At 45.8% G+C, this 19,520-nt stretch overlaps 8 non-coding genes across 8 annotated transcripts; all 8 read right to left on the reverse strand.

Moving 5' to 3' along the window:
* Positions 1-1,744: 1,744 nt before the first annotated feature.
* On the reverse strand, positions 1,745-1,935 carry LOC130321442 (U2 spliceosomal RNA). The gene has a single exon (XR_008867165.1). It is a non-coding gene; the product is annotated as a U2 spliceosomal RNA (small nuclear RNA).
* Positions 1,936-4,011: 2,076 nt separating this feature from the next.
* On the reverse strand, positions 4,012-4,202 carry LOC130321443 (U2 spliceosomal RNA). The gene has a single exon (XR_008867166.1). It is a non-coding gene; the product is annotated as a U2 spliceosomal RNA (small nuclear RNA).
* Positions 4,203-6,282: 2,080 nt separating this feature from the next.
* LOC130321445 (U2 spliceosomal RNA) lies at positions 6,283-6,473 on the reverse strand. Its single transcript, XR_008867167.1, has one exon. It is a non-coding gene; the product is annotated as a U2 spliceosomal RNA (small nuclear RNA).
* Positions 6,474-8,547: 2,074 nt separating this feature from the next.
* Positions 8,548-8,738, reverse strand: LOC130321446 (U2 spliceosomal RNA). Its single transcript, XR_008867168.1, has one exon. It is a non-coding gene; the product is annotated as a U2 spliceosomal RNA (small nuclear RNA).
* A 2,082-nt stretch (positions 8,739-10,820) lies between these two features.
* LOC130321447 (U2 spliceosomal RNA) lies at positions 10,821-11,011 on the reverse strand. The gene has a single exon (XR_008867169.1). It is a non-coding gene; the product is annotated as a U2 spliceosomal RNA (small nuclear RNA).
* Positions 11,012-13,100: 2,089 nt separating this feature from the next.
* LOC130321448 (U2 spliceosomal RNA) lies at positions 13,101-13,291 on the reverse strand. The gene has a single exon (XR_008867170.1). It is a non-coding gene; the product is annotated as a U2 spliceosomal RNA (small nuclear RNA).
* A 2,084-nt stretch (positions 13,292-15,375) lies between these two features.
* Positions 15,376-15,567, reverse strand: LOC130321453 (U2 spliceosomal RNA). The gene has a single exon (XR_008867174.1). It is a non-coding gene; the product is annotated as a U2 spliceosomal RNA (small nuclear RNA).
* A 2,090-nt stretch (positions 15,568-17,657) lies between these two features.
* On the reverse strand, positions 17,658-17,848 carry LOC130321449 (U2 spliceosomal RNA). Its single transcript, XR_008867171.1, has one exon. It is a non-coding gene; the product is annotated as a U2 spliceosomal RNA (small nuclear RNA).
* Between the last annotated feature and the right edge of the window lie 1,672 nt (positions 17,849-19,520).

Here is a 19,520-nt window from a genome sequence, read left to right on the forward strand (position 1 = left end):
CTGTCCCCAAACGGTATCAAACCAACACCCACGGGAAGCTGTAAGCATAGAGGACATGCCTGCACCCCATTGGACTTACCTGTGTGGGTTAAACCCGGGTTATTTGACAACCTATGGCGGTGATGGTTCTGCTCAGGCAGAGCAGTGCTGATGCTCCTCATAAAGCTGTCGCTGCTGTGAAGGTTCTAGGTGACATCACAAATCCCTATGGTTACATACACAACAAAGCTGGGTTGTTGTTGTTTACACTCTGCAAGGCCTGTGGAAGTGAGTGACATCATAGCACTGTAGTTCTGAGGGTTCTAGATGGATGCAACAATCTCCTGTTGCTTCTATGAAGGCCATAATAGACGACATCACCAAACAGCTCCATAGTCACATACACAGCAAAGGAGAGATGTTGTTTACACCTAGTGATGTCAGTGGTATTGAGTGACATCACAGCACAGTGCTAAGGCTCCTGGGCCTGGACACAGCAGCGGCTGCAATATCTCAACGGAGAATACGTTTATATATATGTGTGTGTGTGCGCGTATATATATATATATATATATATATATATATATATATATATATATTTCTCCGCCGAAATCACTTTTAAACCCATTTCCACCTTTTTTTCCCTTCTCTTCCTCTTACTTTTTTTTCACGTTTTTTTACGTTTTTCTCCTTTTCACCTCTTTTCTGGGCGTATTATTCTTCTTTTTCTTCTTTTTTTTCGTCTAATGCATACCCCATCAGTGCAGCAATGCTTATTCAATACCGCCAGCAGATGGAGACACTGGGGGATAATTTTCTAAGGATTTATACTGATTTTTCCTGTCTGAATTTGTCGCACAGAAAGTTGCAGGCCAAATATGTGTGACATTTCTGCGACTTTAGCTTCTAGAGCATTTTTACAACATTATACATAGGTGCTGAATACATAAAAAGCGACTGTTCAGCGACAGACAAGTCGCATCGGCTGAAAGTAGGCCAGAATGTCAGTCCATGTTGGAGCAGGTTTAGATACAGTCTAAAGTATAGATCTCAAAGTCTGTGCACAGAATTTAGCAAGGGCCTCGCACCTTCTGATGCATCAGGTAGGTGCACAATAGCATAGCCTAACCCTCTGTACTTTGGTCTATATTGATGCGGGACATAGACAGCCAGCTGATGACCAATCCATTAGTGCAATGGATGGCTGGAAGCATTTGTCTTTGCCTTTGCAATACCACAGAAGCAATGCATGGTCAATGTACAGCAATGACACACCTGTGTGAACAGCCAGGAGACCCCCCCCCCATGTTATGTTACATAGTTACATAGTTAGTACGGTCGAAAAAAGACATATGTCCATCAAGTTCAACCAGGGAATTAAGGGGTAGGGGTGTGGCGCGATATTGGGGAAGGGATGAGATTTTATATTTCTTCATAAGCATTAATCTTATTTTGTCAATTAGGAACATTCAGCACCCACCCGCTATCAAGGCAGCTGCCTATCATGTCATGCCCTACCTGCACAGGTGTGCTGGCTACTCAAATGATCCAATTAAGGAGGCCATTTAGTCAGCAGCAGCAGAAGTCCTGTGCCTGGACGCTCCAACAGCGGCCAGACACAAGCAGAAGCAGCAGAAGCAGCAGCAGCAGCACCACCTTTTGTTTTTTGGCTGCAGCAGCAGCAAGGCCCACAGGGCTGGCTAGCTGGCTAGCCAGCAAGCAGGTAGCAATGAAAGTAGGAATCTTTCTTTTTAACCCTGTAAGGGGGTGGTGCACTGTACCCGAAGATACTGCCATATCGGGTCAATGCATAGGGCGACGGAAGCAAGCTTCGAAATCGGCCCCCGTTCTCAAAAATCCATTTAATATATGGTCCCCAGATAGGGGACGTATCAGATATTAAACTGATAAGAACAGATACTACACTTGATCTTAGCCAAAAGGCCGAGAAGCGATAACCGTGAAAGGGGCGGGCCCAACAAGGTCCCCTTCATGGGCACTATCACTGCTTGCTGTCAGGGAGGCTGCCAGACAATTTTCCATGCACACTCTGGGCTGGGGGGCAGTCAACCACCAGTACACACAGCAGAACCTAAACCCATACCATTATTGCTAAGCAGCAAGACAGGGGCCCATTGCACTCCCACGGGGCCTTTTTAAATGCAATCCATAACCCGGATTTGCCAGGAACCCTTCTTACTCCTCCTACTTGCATGTGACACTGGGCTTAGGATCTGCATAGGAAACACACACACAAGCACACACCTACCTTTGTTGCCTGCAGATGCCTCCTTGGCTGTCCCCAAACGGTATCAAACCAACACCCACGGGAAGCTGTAAGCATAGAGGACATGCCTGCACCCCATTGGACTTACCTGTGTGGGTTAAACCCGGGTTATTTGACAACCTATGGCGGTGATGGTTCTGCTCAGGCAGAGCAGTGCTGATGCTCCTCATAAAGCTGTCGCTGCTGTGAAGGTTCTAGGTGACATCACAAATCCCTATGGTTACATACACAACAAAGCTGGGTTGTTGTTGTTTACACTCTGCAAGGCCTGTGGAAGTGAGTGACATCATAGCACTGTAGTTCTGAGGGTTCTAGATGGATGCAACAATCTCCTGTTGCTTCTATGAAGGCCATAATAGACGACATCACCAAACAGCTCCATAGTCACATACACAGCAAAGGAGAGATGTTGTTTACACCTAGTGATGTCAGTGGTATTGAGTGACATCACAGCACAGTGCTAAGGCTCCTGGGCCTGGACACAGCAGCGGCTGCAATATCTCAACGGAGAATACGTTTATATATATGTGTGTGTGTGCGCGTATATATATATATATATATATATATATATATATATATTTCTCCGCCGAAATCACTTTTAAACCCATTTCCACCTTTTTTTCCCTTCTCTTCCTCTTACTTTTTTTTCACGTTTTTTTACGTTTTTCTCCTTTTCGCCTCTTTTCTGGGCGTATTATTCTTCTTTTTCTTCTTTTTTTTCGTCTAATGCATACCCCATCAGTGCAGCAATGCTTATTCAATACCGCCAGCAGATGGAGACACTGGGGGATAATTTTCTAAGGATTTATACTGATTTTTCCTGTCTGAATTTGTCGCACAGAAAGTTGCAGGCCAAATATGTGTGACATTTCTGCGACTTTAGCTTCTAGAGCATTTTTACAACATTATACATAGGTGCTGAATACATAAAAAGCGACTGTTCAGCGACAGACAAGTCGCATCGGCTGAAAGTAGGCCAGAATGTCAGTCCATGTTGGAGCAGGTTTAGATACAGTCTAAAGTATAGATCTCAAAGTCTGTGCACAGAATTTAGCAAGGGCCTCGCACCTTCTGATGCATCAGGTAGGTGCACAATAGCATAGCCTAACCCTCTGTACTTTGGTCTATATTGATGCGGGACATAGACAGCCAGCTGATGACCGATCCATTAGTGCAATGGATTGCTGGAAGCATTTGTCTTTGCCTTTGCAATACCACAGAAGCAATGCATGGTCAATGTACAGCAATGACACACCTGTGTGAACAGCCAGGAGACCCCCCCCCCATGTTATGTTACATAGTTACATAGTTAGTACGGTCGAAAAAAGACATATGTCCATCAAGTTCAACCAGGGAATTAAGGGGTAGGGGTGTGGCGCGATATTGGGGAAGGGATGAGATTTTATATTTCTTCATAAGCATTAATCTTATTTTGTCAATTAGGAACATTCAGCACCCACCCGCTATCAAGGCAGCTGCCTATCATGTCATGCCCTACCTGCACAGGTGTGCTGGCTACTCAAATGATCCAATTAAGGAGGCCATTTAGTCAGCAGCAGCAGAAGTCCTGTGCCTGGACGCTCCAACAGCGGCCAGACACAAGCAGAAGCAGCAGAAGCAGCAGCAGCAGCACCACCTTTTGTTTTTTGGCTGCAGCAGCAGCAAGGCCCACAGGGCTGGCTAGCTGGCTAGCCAGCAAGCAGGTAGCAATGAAAGTAGGAATCTTTCTTTTTAACCCTGTAAGGGGGTGGTGCACTGTACCCGAAGATACTGCCATATCGGGTCAATGCATAGGGCGACGGAAGCAAGCTTCGAAATCGGCCCCCGTTCTCAAAAATCCATTTAATATATGGTCCCCAGATAGGGGACGTATCAGATATTAAACTGATAAGAACAGATACTACACTTGATCTTAGCCAAAAGGCCGAGAAGCGATAACCGTGAAAGGGGCGGGCCCAACAAGGTCCCCTTCATGGGCACTATCACTGCTTGCTGTCAGGGAGGCTGCCAGACAATTTTCCATGCACACTCTGGGCTGGGGGGCAGTCAACCACCAGTACACACAGCAGAACCTAAACCCATACCATTATTGCTAAGCAGCAAGACAGGGGCCCATTGCACTCCCACGGGGCCTTTTTAAATGCAATCCATAACCCGGATTTGCCAGGAACCCTTCTTACTCCTCCTACTTGCATGTGACACTGGGCTTAGGATCTGCATAGGAAACACACACACAAGCACACACCTACCTTTGTTGCCTGCAGATGCCTCCTTGGCTGTCCCCAAACGGTATCAAACCAACACCCACGGGAAGCTGTAAGCATAGAGGACATGCCTGCACCCCATTGGACTTACCTGTGTGGGTTAAACCCGGGTTATTTGACAACCTATGGCGGTGATGGTTCTGCTCAGGCAGAGCAGTGCTGATGCTCCTCATAAAGCTGTCGCTGCTGTGAAGGTTCTAGGTGACATCACAAATCCCTATGGTTACATACACAACAAAGCTGGGTTGTTGTTGTTTACACTCTGCAAGGCCTGTGGAAGTGAGTGACATCATAGCACTGTAGTTCTGAGGGTTCTAGATGGATGCAACAATCTCCTGTTGCTTCTATGAAGGCCATAATAGACGACATCACCAAACAGCTCCATAGTCACATACACAGCAAAGGAGAGATGTTGTTTACACCTAGTGATGTCAGTGGTATTGAGTGACATCACAGCACAGTGCTAAGGCTCCTGGGCCTGGACACAGCAGCGGCTGCAATATCTCAACGGAGAATACGTTTATATATATGTGTGTGTGTGCGCGTATATATATATATATATATATATATATATATATATATATATTTCTCCGCCGAAATCACTTTTAAACCCATTTCCACCTTTTTTTCCCTTCTCTTCCTCTTACTTTTTTTTCACGTTTTTTTACGTTTTTCTCCTTTTCGCCTCTTTTCTGGGCGTATTATTCTTCTTTTTCTTCTTTTTTTTCGTCTAATGCATACCCCATCAGTGCAGCAATGCTTATTCAATACCGCCAGCAGATGGAGACACTGGGGGATAATTTTCTAAGGATTTATACTGATTTTTCCTGTCTGAATTTGTCGCACAGAAAGTTGCAGGCCAAATATGTGTGACATTTCTGCGACTTTAGCTTCTAGAGCATTTTTACAACATTATACATAGGTGCTGAATACATAAAAAGCGACTGTTCAGCGACAGACAAGTCGCATCGGCTGAAAGTAGGCCAGAATGTCAGTCCATGTTGGAGCAGGTTTAGATACAGTCTAAAGTATAGATCTCAAAGTCTGTGCACAGAATTTAGCAAGGGCCTCGCACCTTCTGATGCATCAGGTAGGTGCACAATAGCATAGCCTAACCCTCTGTACTTTGGTCTATATTGATGCGGGACATAGACAGCCAGCTGATGACCAATCCATTAGTGCAATGGATGGCTGGAAGCATTTGTCTTTGCCTTTGCAATACCACAGAAGCAATGCATGGTCAATGTACAGCAATGACACACCTGTGTGAACAGCCAGGAGACCCCCCCCCCATGTTATGTTACATAGTTACATAGTTAGTACGGTCGAAAAAAGACATATGTCCATCAAGTTCAACCAGGGAATTAAGGGGTAGGGGTGTGGCGCGATATTGGGGAAGGGATGAGATTTTATATTTCTTCATAAGCATTAATCTTATTTTGTCAATTAGGAACATTCAGCACCCACCCGCTATCAAGGCAGCTGCCTATCATGTCATGCCCTACCTGCACAGGTGTGCTGGCTACTCAAATGATCCAATTAAGGAGGCCATTTAGTCAGCAGCAGCAGAAGTCCTGTGCCTGGACGCTCCAACAGCGGCCAGACACAAGCAGAAGCAGCAGAAGCAGCAGCAGCAGCACCACCTTTTGTTTTTTGGCTGCAGCAGCAGCAAGGCCCACAGGGCTGGCTAGCTGGCTAGCCAGCAAGCAGGTAGCAATGAAAGTAGGAATCTTTCTTTTTAACCCTGTAAGGGGGTGGTGCACTGTACCCGAAGATACTGCCATATCGGGTCAATGCATAGGGCGACGGAAGCAAGCTTCGAAATCGGCCCCCGTTCTCAAAAATCCATTTAATATATGGTCCCCAGATAGGGGACGTATCAGATATTAAACTGATAAGAACAGATACTACACTTGATCTTAGCCAAAAGGCCGAGAAGCGATAACCGTGAAAGGGGCGGGCCCAACAAGGTCCCCTTCATGGGCACTATCACTGCTTGCTGTCAGGGAGGCTGCCAGACAATTTTCCATGCACACTCTGGGCTGGGGGGCAGTCAACCACCAGTACACACAGCAGAACCTAAACCCATACCATTATTGCTAAGCAGCAAGACAGGGGCCCATTGCACTCCCACGGGGCCTTTTTAAATGCAATCCATAACCCGGATTTGCCAGGAACCCTTCTTACTCCTCCTACTTGCATGTGACACTGGGCTTAGGATCTGCATAGGAAACACACACACAAGCACACACCTACCTTTGTTGCCTGCAGATGCCTCCTTGGCTGTCCCCAAACGGTATCAAACCAACACCCACGGGAAGCTGTAAGCATAGAGGACATGCCTGCACCCCATTGGACTTACCTGTGTGGGTTAAACCCGGGTTATTTGACAACCTATGGCGGTGATGGTTCTGCTCAGGCAGAGCAGTGCTGATGCTCCTCATAAAGCTGTCGCTGCTGTGAAGGTTCTAGGTGACATCACAAATCCCTATGGTTACATACACAACAAAGCTGGGTTGTTGTTGTTTACACTCTGCAAGGCCTGTGGAAGTGAGTGACATCATAGCACTGTAGTTCTGAGGGTTCTAGATGGATGCAACAATCTCCTGTTGCTTCTATGAAGGCCATAATAGACGACATCACCAAACAGCTCCATAGTCACATACACAGCAAAGGAGAGATGTTGTTTACACCTAGTGATGTCAGTGGTATTGAGTGACATCACAGCACAGTGCTAAGGCTCCTGGGCCTGGACACAGCAGCGGCTGCAATATCTCAACGGAGAATACGTTTATATATATGTGTGTGTGTGCGCGTATATATATATATATATATATATATATATATATATTTCTCCGCCGAAATCACTTTTAAACCCATTTCCACCTTTTTTTCCCTTCTCTTCCTCTTACTTTTTTTTCACGTTTTTTTACGTTTTTCTCCTTTTCGCCTCTTTTCTGGGCGTATTATTCTTCTTTTTCTTCTTTTTTTTCGTCTAATGCATACCCCATCAGTGCAGCAATGCTTATTCAATACCGCCAGCAGATGGAGACACTGGGGGATAATTTTCTAAGGATTTATACTGATTTTTCCTGTCTGAATTTGTCGCACAGAAAGTTGCAGGCCAAATATGTGTGACATTTCTGCGACTTTAGCTTCTAGAGCATTTTTACAACATTATACATAGGTGCTGAATACATAAAAAGCGACTGTTCAGCGACAGACAAGTCGCATCGGCTGAAAGTAGGCCAGAATGTCAGTCCATGTTGGAGCAGGTTTAGATACAGTCTAAAGTATAGATCTCAAAGTCTGTGCACAGAATTTAGCAAGGGCCTCGCACCTTCTGATGCATCAGGTAGGTGCACAATAGCATAGCCTAACCCTCTGTACTTTGGTCTATATTGATGCGGGACATAGACAGCCAGCTGATGACCAATCCATTAGTGCAATGGATGGCTGGAAGCATTTGTCTTTGCCTTTGCAATACCACAGAAGCAATGCATGGTCAATGTACAGCAATGACACACCTGTGTGAACAGCCAGGAGACCCCCCCCCCATGTTATGTTACATAGTTACATAGTTAGTACGGTCGAAAAAAGACATATGTCCATCAAGTTCAACCAGGGAATTAAGGGGTAGGGGTGTGGCGCGATATTGGGGAAGGGATGAGATTTTATATTTCTTCATAAGCATTAATCTTATTTTGTCAATTAGGAACATTCAGCACCCACCCGCTATCAAGGCAGCTGCCTATCATGTCATGCCCTACCTGCACAGGTGTGCTGGCTACTCAAATGATCCAATTAAGGAGGCCATTTAGTCAGCAGCAGCAGAAGTCCTGTGCCTGGACGCTCCAACAGCGGCCAGACACAAGCAGAAGCAGCAGAAGCAGCAGCAGCAGCACCACCTTTTGTTTTTTGGCTGCAGCAGCAGCAAGGCCCACAGGGCTGGCTAGCTGGCTAGCCAGCAAGCAGGTAGCAATGAAAGTAGGAATCTTTCTTTTTAACCCTGTAAGGGGGTGGTGCACTGTACCCGAAGATACTGCCATATCGGGTCAATGCATAGGGCGACGGAAGCAAGCTTCGAAATCGGCCCCCGTTCTCAAAAATCCATTTAATATATGGTCCCCAGATAGGGGACGTATCAGATATTAAACTGATAAGAACAGATACTACACTTGATCTTAGCCAAAAGGCCGAGAAGCGATAACCGTGAAAGGGGCGGGCCCAACAAGGTCCCCTTCATGGGCACTATCACTGCTTGCTGTCAGGGAGGCTGCCAGACAATTTTCCATGCACACTCTGGGCTGGGGGGCAGTCAACCACCAGTACACACAGCAGAACCTAAACCCATACCATTATTGCTAAGCAGCAAGACAGGGGCCCATTGCACTCCCACGGGGCCTTTTTAAATGCAATCCATAACCCGGATTTGCCAGGAACCCTTCTTACTCCTCCTACTTGCATGTGACACTGGGCTTAGGATCTGCATAGGAAACACACACACAAGCACACACCTACCTTTGTTGCCTGCAGATGCCTCCTTGGCTGTCCCCAAACGGTATCAAACCAACACCCACGGGAAGCTGTAAGCATAGAGGACATGCCTGCACCCCATTGGACTTACCTGTGTGGGTTAAACCCGGGTTATTTGACAACCTATGGCGGTGATGGTTCTGCTCAGGCAGAGCAGTGCTGATGCTCCTCATAAAGCTGTCGCTGCTGTGAAGGTTCTAGGTGACATCACAAATCCCTATGGTTACATACACAACAAAGCTGGGTTGTTGTTGTTTACACTCTGCAAGGCCTGTGGAAGTGAGTGACATCATAGCACTGTAGTTCTGAGGGTTCTAGATGGATGCAACAATCTCCTGTTGCTTCTATGAAGGCCATAATAGACGACATCACCAAACAGCTCCATAGTCACATACACAGCAAAGGAGAGATGTTGTTTACACCTAGTGATGTCAGTGGTATTGAGTGACATCACAGCACAGTGCTAAGGCTCCTGGGCCTGGACACAGCAGCGGCTGCAATATCTCAACGGAGAATACGTTTATATATATGTGTGTGTGTGCGCGTATATATATATATATATATATATATATATATATATATATATATTTCTCCGCCGAAATCACTTTTAAACCCATTTCCACCTTTTTTTCCCTTCTCTTCCTCTTACTTTTTTTTCACGTTTTTTTACGTTTTTCTCCTTTTCGCCTCTTTTCTGGGCGTATTATTCTTCTTTTTCTTCTTTTTTTTCGTCTAATGCATACCCCATCAGTGCAGCAATGCTTATTCAATACCGCCAGCAGATGGAGACACTGGGGGATAATTTTCTAAGGATTTATACTGATTTTTCCTGTCTGAATTTGTCGCACAGAAAGTTGCAGGCCAAATATGTGTGACATTTCTGCGACTTTAGCTTCTAGAGCATTTTTACAACATTATACATAGGTGCTGAATACATAAAAAGCGACTGTTCAGCGACAGACAAGTCGCATCGGCTGAAAGTAGGCCAGAATGTCAGTCCATGTTGGAGCAGGTTTAGATACAGTCTAAAGTATAGATCTCAAAGTCTGTGCACAGAATTTAGCAAGGGCCTCGCACCTTCTGATGCATCAGGTAGGTGCACAATAGCATAGCCTAACCCTCTGTACTTTGGTCTATATTGATGCGGGACATAGACAGCCAGCTGATGACCAATCCATTAGTGCAATGGATGGCTGGAAGCATTTGTCTTTGCCTTTGCAATACCACAGAAGCAATGCATGGTCAATGTACAGCAATGACACACCTGTGTGAACAGCCAGGAGACCCCCCCCCCATGTTATGTTACATAGTTACATAGTTAGTACGGTCGAAAAAAGACATATGTCCATCAAGTTCAACCAGGGAATTAAGGGGTAGGGGTGTGGCGCGATATTGGGGAAGGGATGAGATTTTATATTTCTTCATAAGCATTAATCTTATTTTGTCAATTAGGAACATTCAGCACCCACCCGCTATCAAGGCAGCTGCCTATCATGTCATGCCCTACCTGCACAGGTGTGCTGGCTACTCAAATGATCCAATTAAGGAGGCCATTTAGTCAGCAGCAGCAGAAGTCCTGTGCCTGGACGCTCCAACAGCGGCCAGACACAAGCAGAAGCAGCAGAAGCAGCAGCAGCAGCACCACCTTTTGTTTTTTGGCTGCAGCAGCAGCAAGGCCCACAGGGCTGGCTAGCTGGCTAGCCAGCAAGCAGGTAGCAATGAAAGTAGGAATCTTTCTTTTTAACCCTGTAAGGGGGTGGTGCACTGTACCCGAAGATACTGCCATATCGGGTCAATGCATAGGGCGACGGAAGCAAGCTTCGAAATCGGCCCCCGTTCTCAAAAATCCATTTAATATATGGTCCCCAGATAGGGGACGTATCAGATATTAAACTGATAAGAACAGATACTACACTTGATCTTAGCCAAAAGGCCGAGAAGCGATAACCGTGAAAGGGGCGGGCCCAACAAGGTCCCCTTCATGGGCACTATCACTGCTTGCTGTCAGGGAGGCTGCCAGACAATTTTCCATGCACACTCTGGGCTGGGGGGCAGTCAACCACCAGTACACACAGCAGAACCTAAACCCATACCATTATTGCTAAGCAGCAAGACAGGGGCCCATTGCACTCCCACGGGGCCTTTTTAAATGCAATCCATAACCCGGATTTGCCAGGAACCCTTCTTACTCCTCCTACTTGCATGTGACACTGGGCTTAGGATCTGCATAGGAAACACACACACAAGCACACACCTACCTTTGTTGCCTGCAGATGCCTCCTTGGCTGTCCCCAAACGGTATCAAACCAACACCCACGGGAAGCTGTAAGCATAGAGGACATGCCTGCACCCCATTGGACTTACCTGTGTGGGTTAAACCCGGGTTATTTGACAACCTATGGCGGTGATGGTTCTGCTCAGGCAGAGCAGTGCTGATGCTCCTCATAAAGCTGTCGCTGCTGTGAAGGTTCTAGGTGACATCACAAATCCCTATGGTTACATACACAACAAAGCTGGGTTGTTGTTGTTTACACTCTGCAAGGCCTGTGGAAGTGAGTGACATCATAGCACTGTAGTTCTGAGGGTTCTAGATGGATGCAACAATCTCCTGTTGCTTCTATGAAGGCCATAATAGACGACATCACCAAACAGCTCCATAGTCACATACACAGCAAAGGAGAGATGTTGTTTACACCTAGTGATGTCAGTGGTATTGAGTGACATCACAGCACAGTGCTAAGGCTCCTGGGCCTGGACACAGCAGCGGCTGCAATATCTCAACGGAGAATACGTTTATATATATGTGTGTGTGTGCGCGTATATATATATATATATATATATATATATATATATATATATATATATATTTCTCCGCCGAAATCACTTTTAAACCCATTTCCACCTTTTTTTCCCTTCTCTTCCTCTTACTTTTTTTTCACGTTTTTTTACGTTTTTCTCCTTTTCGCCTCTTTTCTGGGCGTATTATTCTTCTTTTTCTTCTTTTTTTTCGTCTAATGCATACCCCATCAGTGCAGCAATGCTTATTCAATACCGCCAGCAGATGGAGACACTGGGGGATAATTTTCTAAGGATTTATACTGATTTTTCCTGTCTGAATTTGTCGCACAGAAAGTTGCAGGCCAAATATGTGTGACATTTCTGCGACTTTAGCTTCTAGAGCATTTTTACAACATTATACATAGGTGCTGAATACATAAAAAGCGACTGTTCAGCGACAGACAAGTCGCATCGGCTGAAAGTAGGCCAGAATGTCAGTCCATGTTGGAGCAGGTTTAGATACAGTCTAAAGTATAGATCTCAAAGTCTGTGCACAGAATTTAGCAAGGGCCTCGCACCTTCTGATGCATCAGGTAGGTGCACAATAGCATAGCCTAACCCTCTGTACTTTGGTCTATATTGATGCGGGACATAGACAGCCAGCTGATGACCAATCCATTAGTGCAATGGATGGCTGGAAGCATTTGTCTTTGCCTTTGCAATACCACAGAAGCAATGCATGGTCAATGTACAGCAATGACACACCTGTGTGAACAGCCAGGAGACCCCCCCCCCATGTTATGTTACATAGTTACATAGTTAGTACGGTCGAAAAAAGACATATGTCCATCAAGTTCAACCAGGGAATTAAGGGGTAGGGGTGTGGCGCGATATTGGGGAAGGGATGAGATTTTATATTTCTTCATAAGCATTAATCTTATTTTGTCAATTAGGAACATTCAGCACCCACCCGCTATCAAGGCAGCTGCCTATCATGTCATGCCCTACCTGCACAGGTGTGCTGGCTACTCAAATGATCCAATTAAGGAGGCCATTTAGTCAGCAGCAGCAGAAGTCCTGTGCCTGGACGCTCCAACAGCGGCCAGACACAAGCAGAAGCAGCAGAAGCAGCAGCAGCAGCACACACCTTTTGTTTTTTGGCTGCAGCAGCAGCAAGGCCCACAGGGCTGGCTAGCTGGCTAGCCAGCAAGCAGGTAGCAATGAAAGTAGGAATCTTTCTTTTTAACCCTGTAAGGGGGTGGTGCACTGTACCCGAAGATACTGCCATATCGGGTCAATGCATAGGGCGACGGAAGCAAGCTTCGAAATCGGCCCCCGTTCTCAAAAATCCATTTAATATATGGTCCCCAGATAGGGGACGTATCAGATATTAAACTGATAAGAACAGATACTACACTTGATCTTAGCCAAAAGGCCGAGAAGCGATAACCGTGAAAGGGGCGGGCCCAACAAGGTCCCCTTCATGGGCACTATCACTGCTTGCTGTCAGGGAGGCTGCCAGACAATTTTCCATGCACACTCTGGGCTGGGGGGCAGTCAACCACCAGTACACACAGCAGAACCTAAACCCATACCATTATTGCTAAGCAGCAAGACAGGGGCCCATTGCACTCCCACGGGGCCTTTTTAAATGCAATCCATAACCCGGATTTGCCAGGAACCCTTCTTACTCCTCCTACTTGCATGTGACACTGGGCTTAGGATCTGCATAGGAAACACACACACAAGCACACACCTACCTTTGTTGCCTGCAGATGCCTCCTTGGCTGTCCCCAAACGGTATCAAACCAACACCCACGGGAAGCTGTAAGCATAGAGGACATGCCTGCACCCCATTGGACTTACCTGTGTGGGTTAAACCCGGGTTATTTGACAACCTATGGCGGTGATGGTTCTGCTCAGGCAGAGCAGTGCTGATGCTCCTCATAAAGCTGTCGCTGCTGTGAAGGTTCTAGGTGACATCACAAATCCCTATGGTTACATACACAACAAAGCTGGGTTGTTGTTGTTTACACTCTGCAAGGCCTGTGGAAGTGAGTGACATCATAGCACTGTAGTTCTGAGGGTTCTAGATGGATGCAACAATCTCCTGTTGCTTCTATGAAGGCCATAATAGACGACATCACCAAACAGCTCCATAGTCACATACACACAAAGGAGAGATGTTGTTTACACCTAGTGATGTCAGTGGTATTGAGTGACATCACAGCACAGTGCTAAGGCTCCTGGGCCTGGACACAGCAGCGGCTGCAATATCTCAACGGAGAATACGTTTATATATATGTGTGTGTGTGCGCGTATATATATATATATATATATATATATATATATATATATATATATTTCTCCGCCGAAATCACTTTTAAACCCATTTCCACCTTTTTTTCCCTTCTCTTCCTCTTACTTTTTTTTCACGTTTTTTTACGTTTTTCTCCTTTTCGCCTCTTTTCTGGGCGTATTATTCTTCTTTTTCTTCTTTTTTTTCGTCTAATGCATACCCCATCAGTGCAGCAATGCTTATTCAATACCGCCAGCAGATGGAGACACTGGGGGATAATTTTCTAAGGATTTATACTGATTTTTCCTGTCTGAATTTGTCGCACAGAAAGTTGCAGGCCAAATATGTGTGACATTTCTGCGACTTTAGCTTCTAGAGCATTTTTACAACATTATACATAGGTGCTGAATACATAAAAAGCGACTGTTCAGCGACAGACAAGTCGCATCGGCTGAAAGTAGGCCAGAATGTCAGTCCATGTTGGAGCAGGTTTAGATACAGTCTAAAGTATAGATCTCAAAGTCTGTGCACAGAATTTAGCAAGGGCCTCGCACCTTCTGATGCATCAGGTAGGTGCACAATAGCATAGCCTAACCCTCTGTACTTTGGTCTATATTGATGCGGGACATAGACAGCCAGCTGATGACCAATCCATTAGTGCAATGGATGGCTGGAAGCATTTGTCTTTGCCTTTGCAATACCACAGAAGCAATGCATGGTCAATGTACAGCAATGACACACCTGTGTGAACAGCCAGGAGACCCCCCCCCCATGTTATGTTACATAGTTACATAGTTAGTACGGTCGAAAAAAAGACATATGTCCATCAAGTTCAACCAGGGGAATTAAGGGGTAGGGGTGTGGCGCGATATTGGGGAAGGGATGAGATTTTATATTTCTTCATAAGCATTAATCTTATTTTGTCAATTAGGAACATTCAGCACCCACCCGCTATCAAGGCAGCTGCCTATCATGTCATGCCCTACTGCACAGGTGTGCTGGCTACTCAAATGATCCAATTAAGGAGGCCATTTAGTCAGCAGCAGCAGAAGTCCTGTGCCTGGACGCTCCAACAGCGGCCAGACACAAGCAGAAGCAGCAGAAGCAGCAGCAGCAGCACCACCTTTTGTTTTTTGGCTGCAGCAGCAGCAAGGCCCACAGGGCTGGCTAGCTGGCTAGCCAGCAAGCAGGTAGCAATGAAAGTAGGAATCTTTCTTTTTAACCCTGTAAGGGGGTGGTGCACTGTACCCGAAGATACTGCCATATCGGGTCAATGCATAGGGCGACGGAAGCAAGCTTCGAAATCGGCCCCCCGTTCTCAAAAATCCATTTAATATATGGTCCCCAGATAGGGGACGTATCAGATATTAAACTGATAAGAACAGATACTACACTTGATCTTAGCCAAAAGGCCGAGAAGCGATAACCGTGAAAGGGGCGGGCCCAACAAGGTCCCCTTCATGGGCACTATCACTGCTTGCTGTCAGGGAGGCTGCCAGACAATTTTCCATGCACACTCTGGGCTGGGGGGCAGTCAACCACCAGTACACACAGCAGAACCTAAACCCATACCATTATTGCTAAGCAGCAAGACAGGGGCCCATTGCACTCCCACGGGGCCTTTTTAAATGCAATCCATAACCCGGATTTGCCAGGAACCCTTCTTACTCCTCCTACTTGCATGTGACACTGGGCTTAGGATCTGCATAGGAAACACACACACAAGCACACACCTACCTTTGTTGCCTGCAGATGCCTCCTTGGCTGTCCCAAACGGTAATCAAACCAACACCCACGGGAAGCTGTAAGCATAGAGGACATGCCTGCACCCCATTGGACTTACCTGTGTGGGTTAAACCCGGGTTATTTGACAACCTATGGCGGTGATGGTTCTGCTCAGGCAGAGCAGTGCTGATGCTCCTCATAAAGCTGTCGCTGCTGTGAAGGTTCTAGGTGACATCACAAATCCCTATGGTTACATACACAACAAAGCTGGGTTGTTGTTGTTTACACTCTGCAAGGCCTGTGGAAGTGAGTGACATCATAGCACTGTAGTTCTGAGGGTTCTAGATGGATGCAACAATTCTCCTGTTGCTTCTATGAAGGCCATAATAGACGACATCACCAAACAGCTCCATAGTCACATACACAGCAAAGGAGAGATGTTGTTTACACCTAGTGATGTCAGTGGTATTGAGTGACATCACAGCACAGTGCTAAGGCTCCTGGGCCTGGACACAGCAGCGGCTGCAATATCTCAACGGAGAATACGTTTATATATATGTGTGTGTGTGCGCGTATATATCATATATATATATATATATATATATATATATATATATATATATTTCTCCGCCGAAATCACTTTTAAACCCATTTCCACCTTTTTTTCCCTTCTCTTCCTCTTACTTTTTTTCACGTTTTTTTACGTTTTTCTCCTTTTCGCCTCTTTTCTGGGCGTATTATTCTTCTTTTTCTTCTTTTTTTTCGTCTAATGCATACCCCATCAGTGCAGCAATGCTTATTCAATACCGCCAGCAGATGGAGACACTGGGGGATAATTTTCTAAGGATTTATACTGATTTTTCCTGTCTGAATTTGTCGCACAGAAAGTTGCAGGCCAAATATGTGTGACATTTCTGCGACTTTAGCTTCTAGAGCATTTTTACAACATTATACATAGGTGCTGAATACATAAAAAGCGACTGTTCAGCGACAGACAAGTCGCATCGGCTGAAAGTAGGCCAGAATGTCAGTCCATGTTGGAGCAGGTTTAGATACAGTCTAAAGTATAGATCTCAAAGTCTGTGCACAGAATTTAGCAAGGGCCTCGCACCTTCTGATGCATCAGGTAGGTGCACAATAGCATAGCCTAACCCTCTGTACTTTGGTCTATATTGATGCGGGACATAGACAGCCAGCTGATGACCAATCCATTAGTGCAATGGATGGCTGGAAGCATTTGTCTTTGCCTTTGCAATACACAGAAGCAATGCATGGTCAATGTACAGCAATGACACACCTGTGTGAACAGCCAGGAGACCCCCCCCCATGTTATGTTACATAGTTACATAGTTAGTACGGTCGAAAAAAGACATATGTCCATCAAGTTCAACCAGGGAATTAAGGGGTAGGGGTGTGGCGCGATATTGGGGAAGGGATGAGATTTTATATTTCTTCATAAGCATTAATCTTATTTTGTCATTAGGAACATTCAGCACCCACCCGCTATCAAGGCAGCTGCCTATCATGTCATGCCCTACCTGCACAGGTGTGCTGGCTACTCAAATGATCCAATTAAGGAGGCCATTTAGTCAGCAGCAGCAGAAGTCCTGTGCCTGGACGCTCCAACAGCGGCCAGACACAAGCAGAAGCAGCAGAAGCAGCAGCAGCAGCAGCACCACCTTTTGTTTTTTGGCTGCAGCAGCAGCAAGGCCCACAGGGCTGGCTAGCTGGCTAGCCAGCAAGCAGGTAGCAATGAAAGTAGGAATCTTTCTTTTTAACCCTGTAAGGGGGGTGGTGCACTGTACCCGAAGATACTGCCATATCGGGTCAATGCATAGGGCGACGGAAGCAAGCTTCGAAATCGGCCCCCGTTCTCAAAAATCCATTTAATATATGGTCCCCAGATAGGGGACGTATCAGATATTAAACTGATAAGAACAGATACTACACTTGATCTTAGCCAAAAGGCCGAGAAGCGATAACCGTGAAAGGGGCGGGCCCAACAAGGTCCCCTTCATGGGCACTATCACTGCTTGCTGTCAGGGAGGCTGCCAGACAATTTTCCATGCACACTCTGGGCTGGGGGGCAGTCAACCACCAGTACACACAGCAGAACCTAAACCCATACCATTATTGCTAAGCAGCAAGACAGGGGCCCATTGCACTCCCACGGGGCCTTTTTAAATGCAATCCATAACCCGGATTTGCCAGGAACCCTTCTTACTCCTCCTACTTGCATGTGACACTGGGCTTAGGATCTGCATAGGAAACACACACACAAGCACACACCTACCTTTGTTGCCTGCAGATGCCTCCTTGGCTGTCCCCAAACGGTATCAAACCAACACCCACGGGAAGCTGTAAGCATAGAGGACATGCCTGCACCCCATTGGACTTACCTGTGTGGGTTAAACCCGGGTTATTTGACAACCTATGGCGGTGATGGTTCTGCTCAGGCAGAGCAGTGCTGATGCTCCTCATAAAGCTGTCGCTGCTGTGAAGGTTCTAGGTGACATCACAAATCCCTATGGTTACATACACAACAAAGCTGGGTTGTTGTTGTTTACACTCTGCAAGGCCTGTGGAAGTGAGTGACATCATAGCACTGTAGTTCTGAGGGTTCTAGATGGATGCAACAATCTCCTGTTGCTTCTATGAAGGCCATAATAGACGACATCACCAAACAGCTCCATAGTCACATACACAGCAAAGGAGAGATGTTGTTTACACCTAGTGATGTCAGTGGTATTGAGTGACATCACAGCACAGTGCTAAGGCTCCTGGGCCTGGACACAGCAGCGGCTGCAATATCTCAACGGAGAATACGTTTATATATATGTGTGTGTGTGCGCGTATATATATATATATATATATATATATATATATATATATATATATATTTCTCCGCCGAAATCACTTTTAAACCCATTTCCACCTTTTTTTCCCTTCTCTTCCTCTTACTTTTTTTTCACGTTTTTTTACGTTTTTCTCCTTTTCGCCTCTTTTCTGGGCGTATTATTCTTCTTTTTCTTCTTTTTTTTCGTCTAATGCATACCCCATCAGTGCAGCAATGCTTATTCAATACCGCCAGCAGATGGAGACACTGGGGGATAATTTTCTAAGGATTTATACTGATTTTTCCTGTCTGAATTTGTCGCACAGAAAGTTGCAGGCCAAATATGTGTGACATTTCTGCGACTTTAGCTTCTAGAGCATTTTTACAACATTATACATAGGTGCTGAATACATAAAAAGCGACTGTTCAGCGACAGACAAGTCGCATCGGCTGAAAGTAGGCCAGAATGTCAGTCCATGTTGGAGCAGGTTTAGATACAGTCTAAAGTATAGATCTCAAAGTCTGTGCACAGAATTTAGCAAGGGCCTCGCACCTTCTGATGCATCAGGTAGGTGCACAATAGCATAGCCTAACCCTCTGTACTTTGGTCTATATTGATGCGGGACATAGACAGCCAGCTGATGACCAATCCATTAGTGCAATGGATGGCTGGAAGCATTTGTCTTTGCCTTTGCAATACCACAGAAGCAATGCATGGTCAATGTACAGCAATGACACACCTGTGTGAACAGCCAGGAGACCCCCCCCCCATGTTATGTTACATAGTTACATAGTACGGTCGAAAAAAGACATATG

The sequence above is a fragment of the Hyla sarda genome, unplaced genomic scaffold (genome assembly GCF_029499605.1).
Source record: "Hyla sarda isolate aHylSar1 unplaced genomic scaffold, aHylSar1.hap1 scaffold_2268, whole genome shotgun sequence".
Classification (NCBI taxonomy): domain Eukaryota; kingdom Metazoa; phylum Chordata; class Amphibia; order Anura; family Hylidae; genus Hyla; species Hyla sarda.